Source organism: Prionailurus bengalensis, chromosome E2 (genome assembly GCF_016509475.1).
Source record: "Prionailurus bengalensis isolate Pbe53 chromosome E2, Fcat_Pben_1.1_paternal_pri, whole genome shotgun sequence".
Classification (NCBI taxonomy): Eukaryota; Metazoa; Chordata; class Mammalia; order Carnivora; family Felidae; genus Prionailurus; species Prionailurus bengalensis.
The window spans coordinates 6,163,738-6,170,018 of NC_057352.1; the positions used below are offsets into that span (position 1 = coordinate 6,163,738).

A 6,281-nucleotide genomic window follows, 5' to 3' on the forward strand; every position below is an offset into this window, starting at 1 on the left:
GGTTCAGAGAGAATTCAGGCTGGCGAACACCACCCCTCCAGGAGGTGACACACCCCAACTCCATGGGGACAGAAGCTTCTGCACTGAGGACCTTCCCAGACCTCATCCCGTGTGTCTCTTCATCTGACTGTCCATCCGTATCCTCTATCATAGCCTGTAATAAACTGGTACATGTGTTTCGCCGAGTTCTGTGAGGGGCTCTAGCAGGCTAGTCAAAGACAATGAGGGGGTTGTTGGCACCTCTGATCTAGACCAGTCTGCAGAAGCACGTGAGTCAGCCTGGACTTGCGGGGCGGCTGGAGTGTGTGGAGGGGCATCCAGGGAGAGGGAGTCACAGTTGAGGTGAATGGTAGGAAACCAGCTGGTGTCGGAGACTGCTTGTTGGTGGGGGAAACCCTCCACGTATTTGTGACCAGAAGTGTCAGAAGTGAAGTCTTCTGTGTGAGTAGTGAGGGAGACAGGATAGAAGCACACAGTAGGGGAAAAAACAGATTTTTTCCCTACACAAGAGAAATACTGATTGTTTTCATTCATAAGAACGCTCCACCTAACCAGGGAATTAAACACAATCTTTAAAAGTGCACACAGTACTTTACCAAGAGAAACCATATTCTGGCCCATCAAACTAGTCTCGCTAAATTTTAAAAGAATTCACATCACACAAAATATGTGTATGACCACCATGGAATTATGATAGAAATCACTAATAGAAAAGCCTCGGAAAATCCACAAATACTTGGAAAACAATGACCTCCTTGTGACTAACCCTGGGACGAAGAAGACGTAGAGAAAGAAATGAGAATGTAGCCTGAAGTGAATGAAAATGAAAGCAGAACATTCATAATTTGCCACCACAGCGGGAGAAACTGAAGGCCACGTCCTTGGAAAAGGGCTAGCCACAGAACACCTAAGCCAAAGACTCTTCCTGTTTGTTTGTTTGTTTGCTTTGGGTGTTTGAGCAAGGAGTGTGAGCCTCCTCCTAAGTGAGCTCATGCAGTTCTGAGGCCTACTTAGGTGAAGCAGGACAGTGAAGATGGCAAGGTTCTTGAGGTTATTTATAAATATTTGATTGTGATAAACCAGTTGAAAATGTTGTAACTGAGAACACATAGTCCACTGAGGGTAGTTGGATTGTAAAGGGCAATATATTTCTAGATACATTAAAATAAATGGGGGCACCTGGGTGGCAGAGTCGGTTGAACAGAGCATGGAGCTCCGTTAAATTTCTCTCTCCCTCTCTCTGTCTCTGCCCCTACCCCACGTGTGCATGAGCTCTCTCACGAAATAAACTTACAAAATTAAAACAATAAAATTAAAAATAAATGGATATTTTAATGGAAGTAGAGAATATAAAATGGCAGATATGAGGGTAGTAACATAGGAAGGGAATAACCAAAAATGTGATTTCAAAGGTGGTACAATTACTGGAGACAATGACTTTGGGTAGTTAAGATGGGTAAGGAGGAAAGAAAAGGTCACAAAGTACCAGTCAGCTTTCTAGAAGGGTTTTCTATGGTAGCAAATGTCCCTGAATTCTCTTGGGTTCATCAGAACAAACATTTATTTCTTCCTCATATCACTTCTATCATTAGTCACCTCTTGCTTGGTTCTGTCATTTGAGTCTGGGATTCAGGATAGAACTTCAGTCTATGTGGTTATAACTATTCTTGCGCCAGAGAGACAGAAGGAGCACACAAAGCTTTGAAAGCTTCTGTTTACACTTAAAATATGCCATTCTACTCACACCGCATTAGTCAAGGTGGCTATAAATTGGGAAGGACGTGTAGTCCCCTCAAAAAGAAGAAGGGTTGCCTAAGTCATGTGGCCAAGCTTGATATCAAAGAGCAGAGACATATAATCTCACAAGAGGGTGATAATTAATTGGAAATATTACAATGTACGATAGTACAACTTCTATCAGGAATCATTTATCCCTTCTTTGTATTTCACACAAAATACACTTAGGTTTGTCCCGAAAGAAAAAATTTCTATCCAAACATGACTGCAGTCACATGGGAAGGTCTTGCAACAGTCTCGTGAGATTCCTCTTGGTTGAGAGCCTGACGTGGAGTCCTCACTCCTAACACATTACGGTGGAACAGAAAAAAACTCAATAAACCCTCCCATTCCGAAAAGAAAAGGAAAGGAGGGACCCAGCAGTCTCTGGTCCACAGCAAACAGGGAGGGGCAGGAATGAGGAAGGATCTTTTCTTAGGTTCCTACTTTTCCCCTGAGAATAGCTTTCCAGTCCTTTGTGTTTCACCGTTCTTGACTTCATGTAGTTACATCTGCTAAAGTGTCAGAAACCCTGTCTTCCTTGCACAACCAGCCGTTTTCCCTAGTGACCTCCTTGCCATCATAATGTACATCACCAAACATTACTGCATGATCACAGTTTCCTTCTGGTGCAAACTTGGCGCATCGTGGACAGCACAGTATTTTTAAATAGCTCTTTATGTGATACCAAACAGCTACATCTATTAGCTACACCCACCATATTTAGCTAGACATGCCATGCTCTTCGTATTTATTTCAGGGTCATTGAACCTCTCGGGCCCCTCTAATAGAGCCACACCTGTGCTTTCCGTTCACTAAGCCATGCTGTCCAAGAGAAGCAATCCCACAGGACCTACTGTAGTCAACGGCAGGTAACTTCATAGGGCATTAATTAGGGCCATGTCTTTCATGTAGACTTTGCCATATTTTGAATTTTAACTTGCCCTTGACCTCAAAGGATTTATTAATGGTCAGTTTTACCCGCTAGAGATGAGGCACAGTTACGTCCTTAAATCCTACTTGCAAATCAGGTCATTCACTTCTGACATCAGGTCTTTCTTGGAATACTGTGTTAAATGCAGCTGAGAACAAAGTGGCATGGTAGTATCTTTTGCTTTCCTGATCTCTATATTGGTGGAATTGATATAAAGAGGTGATAACAATCCCCCCACCTTGGGAACATTTGCAAAGGTCTGGGGACATTTTTAATGTCATCACTGCAGTGGTTCTACTGGTATCTAGTGGGTACAGGCCACTGATGCTGCTAAATATCCCACAATGCACAGTACAGCTTCATACATGAAAGAGTTATCTGAGCCCCAAAGTCTACAGAATAGTATAACTTATACCATGTAAACCTCAATCAAAAGAAAGCAGGAATGTCTATATTAATACCAGATAGAACAAATTTCAGAGAAAACAAAATTACTGAGAATAGAGGGTGAAATTACATGTTTGACGGGTCAAACAAGGTGACTTTGCAATGCTGAGTGTATATCCACCAAAGAATAGCTGCAAAATATGTTAACCATCAAATGATAAAACTGAAAGGAGAAACAGGCAAATTGACAATTGCAGCTCAAGACTTCTCTCAATAATTGATAGAATAATGACAGAAAGTCAGCAGGACACTGGTGAACACTACAACACCATCAAGTGACATGATCTCATCAACATTTTTATAACACCACCCAAACACAGGAGATTACACATTTTTCCCCCTCAAGAACATATATCAAGACAGTTCTTCTGCTGGGTCCTAAGGCACCCTTCAAAAAATTCAAAAGAACAGAATCCTAGAGTGTGTTCACTGCCCACAATGGAATCCAAATCCAAAATGAAAACAAAACAAAAAAATTAACTGGAAAATCTCCAAACATTTGGAAACTAAACAAAATACTTTCAAATACCCCACAGTTCAAAGTGGAAGACTCAAGTGAAATATACAGGCTGAAAGAAAATGAAAATACAACCTGCCATTTCTGTGAGGTTCAACTAAAGCAGTACTGAGAAGGAAACTGATAGGACTCAATGTACTAGAAAAGAGGGAAAATATCCAAGAATAATCTAAGCTGCAGTAAGAAATCAGAAGGAAAAAAAAGAAACACAGCTGAAGCAGAAAGACAGAAATAATAAAGGCAAGAGCAAAAATAAGTAAAACTGAACACAGGAAAACAGTAGAGACAATAAAGCAAAGAGATGGTTCACTGAAAAAAATAATGTTCATGATTCACTAGCAAAACTACCAAATAATATAAGAGAAAACACAAATTCCTCCTAACAAAAAGGGAATATTACTCCAGAACCTGGAGACATCAAAGGGTAGTAAGGGATTAATACAAAACTCTACACAGATATACTTGAAAATTTAGGTGAAATAGATCAATTCCTCTAAAGGTACACCTTACCACAAGTCACCCATGTGAAAGAAATGATAGGAATGCTTTGAATTGCAGAATAAGGTTGTAATCTTGAAATTCTCCCAAAAAAGAAACCTGCAGATACATAGAGTGAATGTTGAGAGTTTAGCTAATCCTGGTGCCTCAGGATCCATTCTGTGTGGCCAGGTGGTCTGTAGGGACCTTGCACTGATACTAGCCTTTCCCTTGAGCACATACCCTAATAAGAGCCCACGAAGTCAGAAGCAAACTGTACCTTTTCTTTCAAAGGTGTCCATATTGCCTTGGTGGTGATTTCAAAAGCGATACTACTCCTTTTGAAACAAACTACATCGTGTACTCCAGCTTCAAATTGCTACTCATCTCCTGCACCAAGCTTGATAAAGGGCCCTCCATAACCTCTTGTATCCTCAAGTTTGAAAAGCAGAAGTCCATCTTGAAATCTCTTTCTCCCCAACCATGCCAACTACCATCAAGATTTAATACAGAACAGTCTGCCTTCTAAACATCTCAAAAATACATTCAGTCTTTTCCCACATACCCAATGTTTACTGACTGCCTCTCACCTGCACCCTTTCTAAAATTCACCTGACACCTCTTCCTATGTTCCTCTTTGTCCCCCACAGTTTACTCTTCAAATGTTGAGCAGAAAACATTTTCATGCACTCATCTTGCTCCATAAGCATTACCATATTTCAAATGTCCCCAGTTTCCCTTAGGATATAAAGCACAATATTCACGACATAGCCTCCAAAGCCAGCAGTAAGTAAACCTGGTTTTCCCTCCGCCTTCACACCAGGCCATTTGTATCACAAATCAGGATTTACAATTCCAATCTTGTGAATCTTGGTACATCTTGGGAAATTTTATTATCTCAATTTGAAAGTTACACATTCAAAGATATATCCAGTATGTTCACATTATTTCAGGACTGTTTTGTAGAATCTTAACTTCTCCACTGTTACCATTAATAAAAATAGAAACTATATAACTACACACATATTAATTACAGATGATTTCATGTATCATGATCTTTACTATTTCCTATTAGGCTGGTGTCCGTGTGTCTCGTTCACCCCTCTCCCTCAGTGAAACTGGTTCATTATTGTTCTTCACATTCTTTGAGGTTTCAGTGCATCCCTGACTGAACAGGTGGAAGACGATTCATATATCCCTGATGAGATGAGGGAATTATGTATTTCTTCCACAGGAGACACAATACAGCCTGAATATGCTGGGGTCATGGTTCATGAGAACAAAAGAGCTAATACTTGGAAAACATGCAATGATTAGTACAGTGACATTCACCAGACACCAACTAGAATTATCAAAGAGAGGCAAGTAAACATAAATAATGGAAGAAATGGCATTAAACGATACAATGGTGGTCACCAAAACAAGGATGCTTTGGGTGGCTCTGGTCTCAGGGGAGGTCTGGGGGAGAGATTGTTCCTATGGATGCATTGGACCCTCTGCTTGTGACTGTGAAAGAGAAAAACCATGGAGCTGCTGGCCAACGTCATGTGTCCCAAACACAAAATGTCAAGGAAAGATGTCATTGCTGCCTATGATGAGCCTGTGATCTTGTCTCTACACTGTGAAGCACAACAATATCCCAAACACTTTTTTGGTAATAGTTTTATTGTTCCATTTACAGTCATATAAATGGGAAAAAACTTATTTGCTAGCATGTGGAACACCCTGCACAGGATACTTTGGGGCCAATGTACTTTGGAGCTTTCACTTTAAGCTCTGCCCACCTGGAGTTCCCAGGGCTGATGGTGATGGCCTGGAAGACACTCAAGGGCAGGTGGAACAAAGGGACATACCTCTGGCCACTCCGTGAACATATAAAAGAACGTAGCATCCATAATAAATGGTGAAATGTTTCAGCCCTAGCGCTGCCATCGTCTCTGGGATTCCTCTAGAGAGAATGGGCAAGGAGTTGGCTACACTCAGATGCCTGAGAACCAACTTTATGGATCTCGGCTTGCATCCCCTGAAGCAAAGGGACATCTAATGATAGAAGAGTGAGAAACTGCCCAGGATTCCAATGACTATGTGGAATATGAAGATCACTACTATATTCAAATCCACTGAGGCCAT

At 41.1% G+C, this 6,281-nt stretch overlaps 1 pseudogene; it reads right to left on the reverse strand.

Moving 5' to 3' along the window:
* Positions 1–4,519: 4,519 nt before the first annotated feature.
* LOC122495254 lies at positions 4,520–6,281 on the reverse strand (annotated as a pseudogene).